This window comes from Rousettus aegyptiacus, unplaced genomic scaffold (assembly GCF_014176215.1).
Source record: "Rousettus aegyptiacus isolate mRouAeg1 unplaced genomic scaffold, mRouAeg1.p scaffold_m13_p_1, whole genome shotgun sequence".
NCBI lineage: Eukaryota > Metazoa > Chordata > Mammalia > Chiroptera > Pteropodidae > Rousettus > Rousettus aegyptiacus.
In genome coordinates, this window is record NW_023416284.1 from 157,250,278 (window position 1) to 157,268,003 (window position 17,726).

Genomic DNA, 17,726 nt, shown 5'->3' on the forward strand with positions numbered 1-17,726 from the left:
CATGTAAACAAGCAAAAAAGATAAAAGAAACTGTGTTTAAATATTGGCCCATTATCACCATTATGACATTGCTATTGAAATTTGAACCTCATAATCTATACCATTAATCTTTCAAAGAAGATGTTCTTAGGTGATTGTAAAGGACATGGTGACACAAACTCATTCTTAGAAATCAGGTCCTGGCTAGTTTTCTCAGATTCAAATAATACTGTGCATCTTCTATCACCCAAAGCCAAGTGTGACTTGGAATCAGTTTTCACTGTTATATCAGTTAAAATAATATTAGCTTCTATGACTTTGTAAAATGCTTCCCTTAAGTCAAGAGTTTCTAAGATTGAGAAATGGACCCTGAAGTCCTACATATTTTTCTGAAGCAGTCAAGTCCAAGTGAAATATAAACAAGAAGAATAGCAGGTAAAGGAATGATTTACTATCATCTGTTCTCTTTGGCCCCAAATATCAACATGGAACCCTAACTTAGCTGGTAAACTAGGCTGAACTACATGGAGCTACGTGTCAAGCCAGCAGCCTAAGATCAGTGCTCCAGCTTTGCATGTGACTTACTGCCCCCTCCAGGGTCATACCTCTACCTTTTATTATGAGAAATTTAAACCAAAGAAAAGCAGGCAAAGGAAAAGCAATGCTACCCCACCCACCTCAAGTTTGCTTAGGATGGAGTCCATTCCCCTCAAAAATTATCATAAACCTATTTTTTCACAGCTATACTGAAAAGAGCCAGATATCCTAATAGCCAAATAGAGGACTTCGTCACCTCATGAAATAAGTGTCTTTGCCCTGGATTCATCCATTCCTGTAGCCAACACCCTTTGTCTAAAGTAAATTGAAAGAATTTTAAGCACTCAGTAGAGGCCAATATTATGGAATGTTAGTGATATTAATGAAGAAAATAGCTGGACTTAGTTATGGGGACTTGTTTGGGTATAAAGTAGACATGACCATTCTTCTGGAAATTCCTGGCAACTACATGACAGCAGGGGAGCATCCAGCTTCCCTAAACTGTGTTAGCCATAAAAAGTTCTGTATCTGACCTGTAAGAATTTCTGGATCCTCACAAAGTCTCTTCTGAGAGACTCTTAAGGAAGAGCTCAAAAAGAAGATCAGAAACTTGAAGAAATTACTTAAGAATGCAGCAAAATGAGTCACCAAAAAAGTGTGTGGACACACTGAGGAAAAACCAAGTTATGAGTTATAAAAATCTCTTTCTGTGAAAAAAAATAAGACTTGGCTATTTATCACTATTTACATGAAAATAAAATTATATTAATTACAAACTAAGTGTATAATTTGGTTGTGATAGCCAAACTCACATGACATATCAATAAATTTAGAAAACATGATGGCAATTTGTAAATAAGAGTAAAGTAATTAAGAATAGTAAAGTCTTAACTATTCAGATGTTTTAGAAATAGTGGTTAAATTTTCTATGCAGCTAGGTTATACTTCCAGAATCCAAAATTATTTATTATCCTTTCTAAATTATTTCTGCAATTATTTGGCTTTTCAAATGAAGTTAACTCACATGATGTAATCTTTTAATTCACATTAGCTAGAAAGAACACAAAATCTCCTTTTATTCACCAATATAATATGATTCCATTTTTTAAAAAAATGCATCAATACATATAGTAATACTAAATGCCAGGTATTGTTCTTGGTATTTAACATATACACTATATCAGTTTAATCCTTTAACAGCCATATGGAGAGGATAACCAATCCTTGTTTATCAGATGAGTAAGCTGAGGCACACTGTGCTCAAGGCATGACAACTAAAAAATAGCAAATCTGGAAATCGAATTCAGGAAACCTGGATCTAACTCTATGCACATGGTCTTTATAGTCTGCTATTGCCTTTCCATTTCTGTTGTTTCATCTCAATCTTTACCGACAAATAAATTTCATCTCAATCTTTACTGACAAATAAATAGTGGTAACCAATCAAATGTTTCTGTAATTCTATGATCGATTTTTCCCTTAATGCTGTTGAGACTATTCTATATTATTATATAGTCTTCATAATTATATTTTAAATTACTATATAATGTTCTTCAATTAGGTTGGTGGACCATCTTTCAGTAAACTTTTCTCCATTGTGGGAACACTGATTTCTTCAGTTGTTTTGGTATCACTCAGGGCTTAACATATGAAACAATGTAGGAGAGCTTACAAATGCCAACTAGCAAACAGTATTGGCATGATTTTCCAATGAGAAAGCTCGATATTATTAAATATGCTTGTTAATAGTTATATATTTATATTGAAATGTGACTCTATGTTACTTTTTTCAAGGACAGTGGATCTTCTCTTTGAACCGCCCCCTCCCACCCTGAAAAAAAACCATAGAGTTTTTTTGACTGTAAAGAAAAGAGAAAATCTCAGAAAATAAAAAAATGTTCATAATTCTTTGGGAACCCAGCAGATTGGTAAAGTCTTGGCCGTGAAGGATTACATTAGAATGTGGGAAGAGAAATGCCATGCATTGTTCTGTAGCATTTTTTTTAACTGCCCCTTTCCCATTTCTTTAATGTTTGCCTTATATTAATAGTGACTGATATGAAATAATTAACTGACTTGTGCTGTTAATCCAAAGAAAAAATTGCAAAGAATTTAAAGATTTGGCCTCCTATATAATCCTGTCAGACAAATGGAAAGGAGCCAGAAAAATAGGATGCAATTAAAGAACTATTGCAGTTAAATTTTACACATTATGTTTTTCATTATATTTTTGCTGAAAGAAATATGAAAATGTATACAAAAAATACACAAAACTTTGCTGTCAACAAGAGTGAATTACTACTAAATGCCACTGAAAAATGAAAGAGAAACAACATAAATTATTATAATCACCACCATCATCCAGAATCATATGTTAAGTTCACATATTTTTACTGCATTGGGTTGGATGTGTCAAAAGTAAATTAAATAAACATGGTCCCTACCCTATAGGAACTTGTGATTTAAGAACAGACTATGTTACCAAGATAAATGTCATACATAGAAGCATAGGCAAGTATGTGCACCTCAAAGAAAGACATAAATTGAGTGAATAAAAGAATAAATAAACTAAATCCTTCCTATTGTTTATAAGTTGAGAAAAATGGGACTGGCATGTCCCTAGAGTTCTTGGTTTAGAGTTCCACCACCAGTTGGTCTCACAGAAATAATTTTGGGGAAAATACTGTTGCTGTAATACTAGAAAATGATCTGAACAAATTGGAAAATTAGAAAGCTAGAACATTTGAGATTCTGAATCAAGAATCGGGATGCATTGCTTTGCCCACAGACAGATTCTTGAATAAGAATTCCATACAGCATGGTCCCATATTTTAGCATAATGAAACATATCTGGACTATTTCAAAGAAACAGTAACATGATGAAATGATGAATAGAGAGTAAAATATAATGCTATTTATGACATAAACTTTAAAATGTCACCTATTTTCTTATTCAGAATTATTCTATATATAATTACTTTGGAAATCACATTGTAATTATGCATTTTTCTTTGAGTCTTGTAATGAATACTCTTTGTCCAAAATCCATACTACTTCAATCTGGCCAAAATTTCAGAAATGACTACTTTTAATATTAAATTAAAATTTCAATTGTTCAGAAACTAGTTCCTTATGCATTTAAAATGCCTTTACTAATAATTTCTCTGAGCAGAATGTGTAAGATACTAGCTTTCATGATTCAATTAATAAAAAATAGAAACAGCATAACCAATATGGTTCTTTAATATTTTAGCAATGTAAAAAGTAGTTGTAGTAGTTGCACAATTTTTCTAATTTTTAAAAACACCCTCGGTGTTATTCAATGTTTCTTAGTGAAACCATTTCTGTGTTGTTTATTTTTTTGTAATTTGTTCTTCATCGCCTGCTTTGCAATAAAACATGTGTTTGCAATTGTATTTAGCAAAATTCATGATCTTACCATTGTACACCAAAGTCAATGTGTCTTCCTGGCACAAACCAGCCCGTATTCAAACACTTTTCTAATGTTTGAGGTTTCTGTCTCAATTGACAAAATTGAAAAATGTATATTAGCCAAGCAAAACCACTATCTCAAAGCCATGTTGAAAATTACTCCAACCTGTCAAAGCCAATTGAAATTCCCTTTCCAGCCCAATTCCCAACTTCATTTTGTATGTGAAATAGGAAAAGTTGGATTTGATTATAACCACATGCAGAAAGAATCAAGAAATCACATATATCTTATATATCTAATACTATATATAATTTTATTTCCAAATAATCTATCTTTTTTCCCCATCATTTATCCCATCTCACCTGTTCTGAATAAATCATTTATTTGTAGTATTCATACATGAGCACTTTAATTAGCAGTGAGTCGTACAATACATTTAAAAATACTTGCTACACCACATCATTCTCACTTTGAAGATGGAACAACTCAGAAGGAAAAGATTTAAGATCTGTCTCTAATACAGATCCAGTAATTTGGGATGTGTTCAATGTCAATATTTCTATTACTTTTTATGTTTATGTACCAGCTACAGTGGTCTTCTAACTATGGTTCCCAGTTGCTGTTAATCCAGTTCTAATAAAGGGCATGATTCTATCCTTAAAGTTTATTACAGAAGTAAGTTCCCTTCTTTAAGATTAAAATCAATTTTATTTCGCACCAGAATAAGCTTTGATTTGGAATGCAGAAGGTCTAACACAATGTTATACACAAGATGAAGAGCATGACTAAAATATTACCCTGCCCCCAATCGATGTTGGGCAATACAAGCTGCTTGAAAATTAGAGCCCATAAAATCCCTGGCAAAACTTATGAGAACAACAAAACAAAATAATGCTAGCCACTGGAAAAAATAAAGGCAGGTCATGTGGAATAACAATATGATTTCCATCTATAAAATCATCCCAGAATCCATTGTGTTTAACATTTATGAGCATTATCTAAAGGAGAAAGCAGAATGTGCTTTAAAAAGTCAGAGAGACAAATATAAACTGTGTGTCACATTTTAGTTCACTGTTACTTATTGATGAGATAGTCTAGAATTTTCATCAAGTCTTCAATGTTAGGGTAATTGAGACTGTGGTAGAGTAAATAGGGAATTTAAGTTAGGGTAATTGAGACTGTGGTAGAGTAAATAGGGAATTTAAGATTAGCCAGCACATTATCGTCAAAAAATGAAATAAATTGGAAGCTAATTTTCAGGTACAAGAGTGATTTGAGATACTTAACCATTTGAGGTGAGTGAAGTTTTGGATTCTAGTTTGAAATACTTAGGCTTTGTAACTTTTGTACTTGTTTATGGGTGAAATATAAATTTAAGGAAAAAAAACACCTGTAGACCTTTGCAGACTCTCTTCTCCACTGCCACTACAATCATGGGAGGACTTGTTTTGGAAGTGGCACATGATCAAATTAGTCTGGGGTTCCGAGCTCCCACATGGAAGACAGCTGCCCTGAACCAGTGCCTGTGCCCTCAGCAAAACCCGAGAGAGCAAATAAATAAATTGTTGTCTATTAACTCACTGGGATTTTGAAATTGTTTGTTTCTAAATTATAATGTAATCTATATTGATTGCTATATCAGCCACTATAAAAATCTTTTAGTATATTTATATTTAGCTTCCAGTATAATTTTTTATATATAAATGTATATATAGAAATTTGAATCATGTTGTACATGTCATTCTAAAAAACTTTTTGCCAAATAATATATAATAAACACTTTCTCAAGTCATTAGATATTTTTTCCAAAATATTATTTTTATGTTACTGAATATTAAAGTTATATTATATTTTATCTAACCTTTTGCTAACATTGGACGATTTTGCCAAATAGTGCTATACCATCTAATTTATTTCATGTTCTTTGTGTATATTTCAGATTACTTCCTTTTTTTTTTTTTTTTTTAAGGTCTGCAGCACCTGGTATTCTTAAGTGGTCTCCCATCCAAGAACTAACCAGGCCCATCCCTGCTTAGCTTCCAAGATCAGACGAGATCAGCATGTTCAGGGTGACATGGCCATAGACTCAGATTACTTTCTTAGGATAAAATTTCCAAAATGAAAATGCATCAAAGTTTATTTATATTTTGAAGGTTTCAATATATATTGTCAAATTGCCCTTCAAAGATTTTGTACTAACTTATAATTTTTCTGAGGGTGTTATATCATTATCACTCTACCTTTGATGACCCAGAGAATTATAATTTCTTAAAACTGAAATTTCGATATATAAAAATGATCTTCTTATTTCAATTGGTAGGCAAAGTTATTAGGAATAGCTCATTTAAGGGAGAAGATCAGGAATAAAGATCTATAAGAATGGAAGCACTATGTCTTTGACTCTCCATAACTTTGGCCTCATTTTGAAAATGTTATAAAATATTTAATTTCATTATCTTATAGGGATCCTGTAGATTTCATTTCACATTTGATCCAAGAATTCTATAGGATAATTTTTATTTCCAGTTTTTGAGTTTGTTTTTATTTGCTTACATATATATTACTGATTAGTAGTTTTATTAATTCATGGTCTGATACTATGATTTGCGTATTTAGTTTTTTAGCACTAAAAATACATTATTTGCATCCAAACATATACCCATTGTTTAAACTGTGTCCATTTAAGTCTCATGGATGTGGTATACATGGTTAATTGCATACTCAGTGCCCATTCTGCCTATTTACTAGGAAGTCTTTTTATACTGCAGAGGCTGGAAAGCTAAAAAAAAAAAAAAACACACACACATTTCCAAAATCAACTGGCAATTTGGGATGTATATATGAATTAGATTACACTGAAAATCCCCACTGCATATCTTGAAATTGGGAAGCTGCAAGTGAGGTGGGGGACACTTTTGGTTTTGCATTCTGCTGCTAGCAAATAGAGACAGAGATGGCATCCCTTGAGGGCTCAGCTACTAATTCACAAGCACTTGAGGTGGAGGTATCAGCAGCAGTTTCCTGATGCCTGGATCAGAGCTCCAGTGGTGTATTCTTAAACTGCACAGTACGGATGGCCTTCATTGGATTATTCACTTTTCTGATTATGGCAAAGGTAGCAGCAACCCTGCAGGCCTATTTGGCAGAGTGATTTTGGAAATCACTGCTGGGGGATCATCCTTCAGCCTGGTTCTCCTGCCTCTCCAGCTACTTTGCACTAAGTCATCTGTGTCAAATGCCTTTTGCTTTAAATAGCTAGAGTGATCTCTATTTCCTACAATGGAACCACTGACTGATACAAATAGTATTTAAGACTTGGCTTCTCTTTATAGTTTCTAAAATTCGATATATAGATATGCCTTACTGTTGAATTGTACACTTGAAACTTACTGGATTTCATTAACCAATATCACCATAATAATAATAATAAAAACATAAAAAATTTGATATATAGAAATGTTTAACATAATGTGATTAATTATATTACTTAGTTTGTTTATATTCTTTTTTCTTTTAGCTACTTCCTTTTAAAAGATAAGAGTGTCGTATTAGTCTTCAACACTTTCGGTATTTTTTTTTTTCACTTTCTCCTTGATTTATAATGTTTTTTTCTTCATCAATTTTGAAGTTCAACTTTCTTTGTAAAAATTTATTTTAGTAAAACTTCATTGTGTTTGGTATCTTTCACCTACTAAAAAATGTCCACTTTGTTCAGTTCAGCATTTTTCTTTTTTCTTGATTTCTCATCTGATACCAATAATGGGACCTGAAGTGTCATTTTGATTACATTTATCTAATATCTGTTCCTTTTCTATGTTTAACCTTGGTAACTACTTTGATTTTATACATACGTGGATCCATTTACAATGAAGAATTGGTTGATTATCTGAGGCAAAATGATAATGCAAGAATAGTTAAAAGCACAGTTAAAACAGGAATTAAGAATGAGTTCAACTTACATCTAGTTCAACTATTTCTCAACCTTAGGAACATCAATCTAATAAAACACAGATTAATTTAAATGATTTTTCAAAGGTAATCTGTAACTTTTGTCTTATGCAATGACATGAAACCTAACTCTACCTTAAGACACAAAGACACAATTCCACTCTATACTAACATGACTCTAGATGCTGGCCACACATAGTAAGTAAAAAATAATCATGGCCCATGATAGGTAACCTACCACACAGATAACAACTTTTTGTATCAATGCTGCTTCATAACACTAACTTTATGAAGACATTTTAAGCAACAATTAAGGATATATATTTTATTTGTAAAGCAATGGTTTATGTGATCCTGATGCAAATAACCCAAATGAACTGACAATTGTATAAACATAAAATACCTACAAGGCTAAGTTCGCACATGTGTAGGGAATGACAGCTACAAAACAACTCAGGCCTCTGCCTTCGGGGAGCAAGATTCTTTTGACATCAATTTAAGGACTTGCATCTCAATTTCAATAATGAACATGATAAAACATAGTCAAGAAAATATTCGAATACATTGGGGAGTTGTTTAATTAATGGAAAACAGTTCATTTTATAAAATCAGTCATTTATAAAGAATGTTTTATTTTTATTACAAATTCTTGAGAATGAGGAACTCTTTCAGGAATTTTTAAAGATATATGTCTGAACTAAAAAAACACACAAGTCTAAACATAGAAATGGTGCAGGTAAGCAGCTCTTAACAGAATGTTGCCTTAACGCACCAGAAGTAAGCTTCCATTTGTCATGTTTCCATTATAATTACTATCTTTGAAATGACTCGTGTAAGGTCTTCTGCTACTGTTGTGTAATATAAGGCAGAAGAGAAGTGAAAGGAGTATAGAAAAGGAAGTCAGATAATGTTAGTTTTCTATTGTTGCATAACAAATTACCATAAATTTAATGCCATAAAACAACATTCACTTATTGTCTCCTAGTATCTATCGGTCAGAAGTCTAGGCACAATGTAGCTGGATTCTCTGCTCAAGGTTTAACATGGGTGCAACCAAGACATTGTTGCCATCTGGGGCTCAGGATCTTCTTCCAAGCTCATTCAGGTAGTTGGCAGAATTCAGTTTCTTACAGATAAAGGACTGAGGTCCTTAGGGACTGCTCTCAGCTTCCAGTGGTAACCCTCAGGTTCCAGCCCTGTGGCCCTCTCACAATACAACAGCTTCTTCTTTAAAGCCAGCCAGAGACTCTCCCTCCAGTATCTTTTACAGAGAGTCTTACACAGCACAACTTAACCAAAGGATTGAGAGTCTATCATATTCACAAGTCCTGTCTACTTTCCAGGTAAGGGGGTCATACAGGTTGTACACACCAACAGGAGGAAATTCAGAGGCCATCTTAGAATTTTGCCTATCACACAAAGGTTACAAGGAGACTTTAATATAGTGTTAAAAGTATGGCTTATTTCCCTCTGTGTGTCATATGGTTGCATAAGAGATAATGTTTCTGCCCTGAAGAGAAGAAATTGAGTCTTTAGCAAAAATAAAAAATAAATATGAAACAACTTAGGAAAAATAAACTAAGGCATCAAGCTGTTCAAATTAATATATAACTGCAGTGTAATGGAATAGATTTTTTTTTCTTAAAATCAGGAGTTAATATTTAAACAATTGTGATTTAATATTTTTGAAACAAAATTATAGTATTGCTCATTTTAAATATATTGCACAAACAATACAATTAATAGTTGATGTGGTATGTTTTACAACTTGAGTAATCCAATCCAGACCAACTTCCCAGCTTAAGTTTCTCATCTTCTTAAAAGACCTAAAACTGGTTGAAATTACCTGCAACACATCAGTGTTGATCTGTGCTGAAAAGTACAATGTTAACACCTAATCCATCAACAGCTCAACTTTGTAATCAATAAATACCTTGGGTGAAACAACTTAATATATCCAATTAAAAAATTGTGAACTAGTGTTCCATGAATTTAATTTATTTACTCTGTTCATCTGCTTCTTAAAAATGAAATATCAAAAGTTGTTAATTGGATTTTTATATATTACTACAAAGTGTTTTTAATAAAAACCTAAAGGCCAAAGATTATCTTGCCTGTTCAACTACCCTGCAATCCCTTTCTGAATGACATAATCTTCTTAATAATCCAAATATTTTCTGGATAATTATGAATTTTTAATATTCAAAGGTCCTTTTTCTCAATTCCAGATATGAGAAAGTATGTTCTAGAGTATGATTTGCTTTAGCTGTTTTTTTCTATATACTCTATTTTCTATAACCATACTTCCAAACTATTTTTAAAAGCTTAAAGAAATTCCCTCTGTGTGACAGAGTAGTGTTAGCATATCAAATAACTTTTGCTTTTATTGAAAAGAAAATTAAGACATTGAAATATAGAGTAATATAAAACTGAACATATGTACAAAACTTACACTGGAAAGTTTATAGAGCAAAATGTCAAATCTATATGTATAATATGGTATGCTATACTTCAGTTTCCATAGCAACTTTCTTGAAAGATAGATGTTAACAAGGAAATTGCTGTGAAATATAAAATAGCAAAAACCAAAGTTATGCATATTTTCAATTAAATGATTAGCTTACTACACACAAAATTGCAAAGCTAAATCACATGATATTACTGAACTGAACACAGAAAAGATTGTGAAGAATTTGAGAGATTTATAATATAGCATTAATAAGATCTATATTTGGGAAAAATTGTTCATATAGCCAATTACATAGTTCTTGATAATGGTTTTAATAGCCAGTACAAGAAATTTTGTTGAAAAAACAATTTTTTTTCCTGTGAGCAGATTTTTATGTATGTTGTAATTGTAATCCTGTAAATATTTTTTCTATGAGCATAGCATATCATTGTTTGTAACTGTTACACTGAAAATCAGCCCGATGCCTTTTTTAAAAAATTAATTGGGTTTCTTTTGCTATCACAAGACAGGCGGTCAATTAAAAATCGCTTTATTAAAAAAAAAATTTTCTCAACTAGAAAATCCAGAGATAGAACTATCTTCAGGCTTCTCTTTCATTCTCTCATGAACATTCATCTTTACTATTCTACATATATCACTCTATCAAGGTTACAGATGATCTTCACATTGTAAGCTAATAATCAAATTTTAGGCTTTATATTATGTCATCCATCAGGACATTTGTCATGATGGATCATTCACTCTAGCTTGAAACGTTTTCTTTGCTTTTTTGCCTAAATACCAGGGAGCAAATGGTTTTTGTTTTGTCTTTCAAAATATTCAGATTAAATGCTCAGATTATCCTTGTCCAAATACTCTAAATGTTTTCTATGCCATTCAGAATAATATAATTAGCCTACAGGCCCTCCAACAGGCTGTCATCTTCTCTTTCTATCTCTCACTATCTCCTTTCACTCGTTCTGCTTCAACCATATAGGACACCTTGCTGTTTACTCTGCCAAGATCTCTTCCTCAGGCATCTAAATGACTTCCTTCCTCCCTTCTTTGTAATTTCTGCTCTAATTTTTCCTTTGCAGTATTGGTTTCCTTGATCATCTTTAAAAAAAAAAAAAAAACAACTCTTTTACTCTTTGTTTTATATTTTTTTTGTGTTCTTACAACCACTTGACTTTGTATGTATGTATGTATTTATGTATGTAGGTAGGTAGGTAGGTATGTAGGTATGTATTAGTGTTTGTCTCTTTTTTTCTTAAAAGCAAGAAATGTTTCTGTTGTGTTCATTTCTGTATCATTTGAGCTCAGAAGAGTGTCTAGAGTAATGTAGGTGCCCAATACTTTTTGAATAAATGAACAATTTAATTCAGGAGTTTAGATACTATCACCGGAGCCCTTTCTCTCTCTCTCTACCTTTCAGCAACTCATTTTGACTTAGCCTCATGTCAGATTCATGTCAATCTAAGTGTTCAGCAAGGTGTCCACCAGCAACTCAAGACTCACATTCTCTGAGATAATTCCTTAGTGTAAGCAGGTTTGTTGTTGTTGTTGTTGTTGCTGTTGTTGTTTTCCTGGTAAGCAGACATGATAGCAGAAACACTGTTCTATTAGGACCACATGCCTCTTCTGGACCAATCATTATGTCCAGGGAAATACAGTACTCTGTTTCATTCAGTCCATGTTGTGGGACTCTCTAGGAGAAGAATAAAATTATAGCACTGATATTGATGTTTCCTCCAGGACCACAAGAGTGGGGTAAGAATGGTTTCTTCAAGGAAGAGATTCTGGCAAAACAAATGGCATGTCACCTCCTCTTTGGATTATTCAAGAAATATTTAACATTGATTACCAATATGAAAAATACTAATGTGGTAATTCAAACATGTTAGTTTCTTGACAAAAGGCAAATCTCAACTCTTTTGTTGGCTAGCAATATATTCTTATCAAGAATGCCTTAAGACATTCTTGTCTTACCACGGCCTCTGCATCATAACTTCTCTGTATTTCATCTTCCCTTCAATCCCAGCTCATGAGAACATTGTGAGAATAAATATAATGAAGAATATAATTTATTGTAATAAGGGTACAACTAGCCTGAGAACATGCTCTCAACTCAGATTTTTCAATTTCTCCAGTGTACCTCCAAACATGTAGGAAAGAATCGGTGCTGTCTCTAAACTTAAGCAAAACTGAGTTCATTCCAAACTCTACCACTAACTAATTGTGTGACTCAGAGACATTGCTTAACCCCTCTAGGACAAGCTTCCTCCCCAGTAAATGAAAGCTAATGGCAGTGCCTAAATCAAAAGGTCGAAATAAGAATTAAATGTTATCACATTTATAAAGCACATTCTTTGCCACTGTATGTACTCAAGATTAAGTTACTATCATACTCCAGATTCCAATTGTCCATAGAAAAGTTCACCTGTACCTTTTGGGGTTTTTTGCTAAAATCTCCATTATGTGTTCATTTTTGTTTTTATGTTTTTTTACTGGAATAATATTTATTCTAATATTTACAATTTAAAATTCTTCTAAGCTTTCAAGATTTTCATTGAATACCATTTCTCGGTGAGAATACTCAATCTTTCTAGAAAGAATTAACCTTTCCTTCCACTGCCTTCCACAATATTTCATATATCCTGCCTACTATCTTTTGTTAGGCTGTTTTACTAGCTTGTTATTTGGCCCAATCTAGGAACTCAGTTTTGTGTTGAATATAATTTTGTGCATATCAATAAGGAGAAAGATCTTTTGTTGGTAACAAGAATTGATTTTATTTGAACTCTTCCAAATTCTTATAAAATTATGTTAATAAATACATGCTTAAATGCACAAGTGATAAATTGATTCAAATTACCAATAAGATTCTTTTGAGATTGTTTAGGTAGTAATTTGCTTAAAATATGATAAGAAAAAAACTATTTCTCTTATTTCAGTAATCCAAACAAGTGTTTCATAATGGTAATTCATCAAATATAAAATCACTTATTCGAAAGCTCTGTTAAGTAAATCTATATAATAATAAAAAGAGTTGGTACATAGAGAATAATTTTTCATTATATCTAGACATCAATATATAATGTGAAATACCTTCCTTAAGCTCTTCTATTTAAACTAAAACTGGGTATCATACAATTCATAATTTCCTTCTATTGTTCTCAGACATTTGCTTGTCAAAAGCAATCATGTGGTATCTCATTAGAAAAGAAAGAAATCCATAATTGCAAATTCTCTGTTCCTTGTAGAATGAAAATATTGTATTCTGTCAGATAATTCATTTATCAGAGGGATCACAATACTTTTGTTCTCTGAGAATAATATGAGCCTTTAAGAAAACTCTGAGAATAATATGAGCCTTTAAGCTCAAAAAAGTTTGAAATGTTATTATTTTACTGATAGCTAGTTACTTATCCAGCACTTTATGTATGTTAGAAGGTGATCATAAATGCAGAAGAATGAAAAAGAAGGCTTTCCGTATCCAAAATAGATGTACTCAACTCTTTAGGGAAACCACAGTCTTCTGTTAGAAAAAAAATTTTTTTAGTCACTATCAAGTTCAGTTGTGCACTTCCCACTTCTAGCAAACTATAAATACCAAATCAGATAGTACTAATGAAGGAAACAATAAAACTACACAGTTTAGGATATGAGCCCTAAAACATAGCAGTCGATGGCTTTTTAACATAGGGGGAAATAGCCCTCAAGAATTTTAAAGAACATCACTGAACCACAGTTTCATATTTATAAAAGAAATCCCATAACACCAAAGAAATGTTAAATTGACTTTAATATACTTTATTTCAGAACAGAAAAAACTACAGAATTAAGAAAATTAAGGGTACCAATCATTCATGAGAACTCTGCTCTCATGATGTAATCACTTCCCAAAGGCTCCACTTTAATACCATCACCTCGCGTGTTAAGATTTCAACGTATAAATTTGGAAGGAGTGAGAGCATAAACATTCAGTACATTGCACCTAGTGATTAAAAATAGCTGAATGATGTCAGATCAGTGGAGAGATTGGATTTTGGTATCAGAGAGACTCAAGTTTGAATTCCAGTTTGCCCTGTTCTAGATGTGCAGAGTTGGACAAGTTACTAATTTTCTGAGCCTAGCTTTCCTGGTCTGTAAGTGAGTTAGTCCTGTTTCACACGGCTGTTATAAATATGAAACAAGATCATGCTTATAAGGAGTGTATTCTGTACTTTCTGATTTTACATTTATATTTTGCTAGAAGTAGAAATTGTACAACCAAACTTGACAAGAGTTTGCATAAAATAGAAAACCAAGGAGAGTGCTTTGAAAAGGCAAGAGTTTTTAACAGTGTCAAGTGGGATCAGAAATGACATAAAATAACTGAAAAGTGATGCTACATTTTCAAATTAGGTCATTATGACCTTGGCAATGTGAATGAAGGCAAAGCAAAGCTGGTTGAATAGTTGCTGGGCTGAAAGCAGAATTAGATACAGTGATCCCCTCTATCCACAGCGGCTACTTTCTAAGACCCCCAGTGGATGCCTGAAACCATAAACCCTATATATTGTTTTTTTCTATATATACATACCTATGATAAAGTTTATAAATTAAAAACAATAAGAGATTAACAACATAGCTAATAATAAAATAGACCAATTATAACAATATACAATATTGTGTAATTTAGATAATTTTTAATCTAGTAGCCTAACAATTATTTTTCATTAATCTATATACATCTAAGTCCACCCTAGAATTTATTCAAATACGTTGTTATATATTTGGGTGACTTTTAATGAAATCTGAGTAGAATATTGATACCTTACCTGTTCTCTTCAGTACCAATAGACTGAATTTTTGTTCACACACAGATGCCTGACTATTTTATCCAGAATTGATCTCTGAGGATTTTATTGTTCTACTCTACTTAGATTTTTTTAAATAAGTCTCTATTGTCCACAGAATCAAGCCCAAAATGAGTTTTACAGTTTTATTTTTCTTATCTTACTTTCTAAGTTTTTTCCAATTAATAACAACATTCTAGCCAAAACGGAAGACTTATTACATTTTTTGAGAATTTAAAATTTTCACAGCTTGGTGCCTTTGATTCTACTGTTCTTTCTTCTTGGAGAGCATTTACTCTCAAAGTTTTATGCCAAAAATCTATCTAAATAGCATATATTAGCTCAAATGATACATCTTCCAAAAGCCTTTCTTATTTCTCAAGAGAATCACCAAAATATCCATCACTTTGATGAGTATGTTCGTGTGTATTTATGTGTGTGCTGGTTGTTGTTGTTGTTATTGTTGTTATCCATTAGCTCATTGGGGCAGAGATTACTGAAAAATTTCTATTTAGGAGAATATCTAGAATAAAACGTGAAGGTAGTCAAATCCAATCAGTATTGCTAGATAAGTGCATGATTGAATATTTAGTACAGGGTTTATAGGTTTCTGCTGAGCATTTGAGATTTTGCTCCCAAACATATGTCATCGGTTTGACTCAAATAAACTCATAAATAAAATTTAAAAGAGTTTATATGTTTCTGTATTAATCGATTTATCCCCAGGAATAAATTTAACAAAATATATGTAAGATCTGCACAGGAAAAATTATGAAGCTCTATCGATACATAGTAAAGTGACTTCTGATTCTGTCCAAGATGACATAATAGCAATGGACCAGACTGCCACCTGACACGAAAAACCTGAACAATATATATGAAACAATGGTTTTAAAGACGCAGACATCAGACAAAGAAAGATAATAAAAAGCAAACTTTCTTTTTATATAAATATTCTAGATAGTAAAACTGATGATATTTGAAAAATCATAATTTTGTAACCTCTAATGAATGGGATGAAAGAGATACTACGCACCTCCATCAGGTCTTACCCCAAAAAATAATTCAATAAATTGAATCTGCATCTAATCAAGCTTCTAAATCCAAAGGACAATTTACAGGGAATGCAGAGGACAGAGGAACATGAAAAACTACACAATAAGGACAAAATCAGCAAACTCCAGACTAATAAACCCTAGAGGATCCATTTCTTCAACAAGTAAATTGCACAGAAAAAAAAAATAGATGGGGAAAATATAGATTTAAAAAGACTTAAAGACATATTTGCACCTAATTCAAACAAAAACACTAAAAATTCCATGGTATTTCTAAGACATTCATTAGATATTCTATGAATATCAGGAATTCTAGTTAATGCTTAGGTAATTTTAATATTATTGCAGTTATTTTTATGAATCTTATTTTTTTAGAGATATGTACTGATATATGTAATTGTAGAAATTATGAAATGTTTGGATTTTACTTCGAAATAATACAGAAGGGAACAAAGTGGGTGAAGATATAAAAAAACAAGATTAAACTTGAATCGATCATTTCTAATTGCTAAAGCAAGTGCTCTATAATGAAATGGTTTTCTTCAAGTTATTTCTCCCACACAGGAGGCTTGTAGGACACTAGGAATAGCCTACTTCTTGCCATGGCGATAGTTATATGGGTGTGATCATTTTGCGATATCATACACTGTAAACTTGAATGGGTTCATATTCTGATTTAAGGGCTCTCCTACTCTGCCTCTTTCCTCTATGTACCTCCCTCTGTCTGTGGCTTGCCCAGGCTCTGTACTATCGATATTTTGAGCCAAATAATTCTTTGTCGTGGGGAGCTGTCTTTGCATTGTAGGATGTTTATCATCTCAAGCCTTCGCTCCTAGCTGTAATCCCAAAAATGTCTCCAGATGTTACTAAATGTCTCCTGTAGGGCAAAACGCCCTGACTGAGAACCACTGCTTTAGCCAGAAAGATGTCACTATTTCCATTACAGTGTTACCTGTCATTGCAGCACTGCTAATGACTGAAGTCGGACTTGGTCAAAGCCACAACAAAGGAAAAAAATATATATTGCCTCTCTTCTTGTGCCAGCCACGTTTCCAGGTTTTGACTTTCCACAAACTGCCTGCTTTTCTTTACTTTTTAGAAATCTTAGGTAATTATGTTTGTTTTTGCAATTTGACCAGTTTATACTTCCTATGAACTAAAGGGATGAAGTGCAGGGAATCACACTGCCACAGCAGAACTGGAATTCAGAACAACATCCACCTCCTTCCCCACTTAAATATACACATTATGAGCGACTTTATCTAGTTCTCTGGCTGCCCACATGAGTTTTTTTTCTTTATATCTAAAATTTAAATTTTATTAGAGTATATCTCAGTGTCAATCTTTCTGGAACAATTTTCTCTGGCAAGCATGGTGGCTCTTCAATTAAGTAGAGTTTAGTGGATTTTTTTTTAAGAGAGGAATTATTATTATATATCTACATATTTGTTTTCCATTGTTTTTTTCTTAGTCATTTCAATTAT

At 32.5% G+C, this 17,726-nt stretch overlaps 1 pseudogene; it reads right to left on the reverse strand.

Annotated features, from left to right (window-relative positions):
- Nucleotides 1-5,917: 5,917 nt before the first annotated feature.
- LOC118604801 lies at nucleotides 5,918-6,035 on the reverse strand (annotated as a pseudogene).
- Between the last annotated feature and the right edge of the window lie 11,691 nt (nucleotides 6,036-17,726).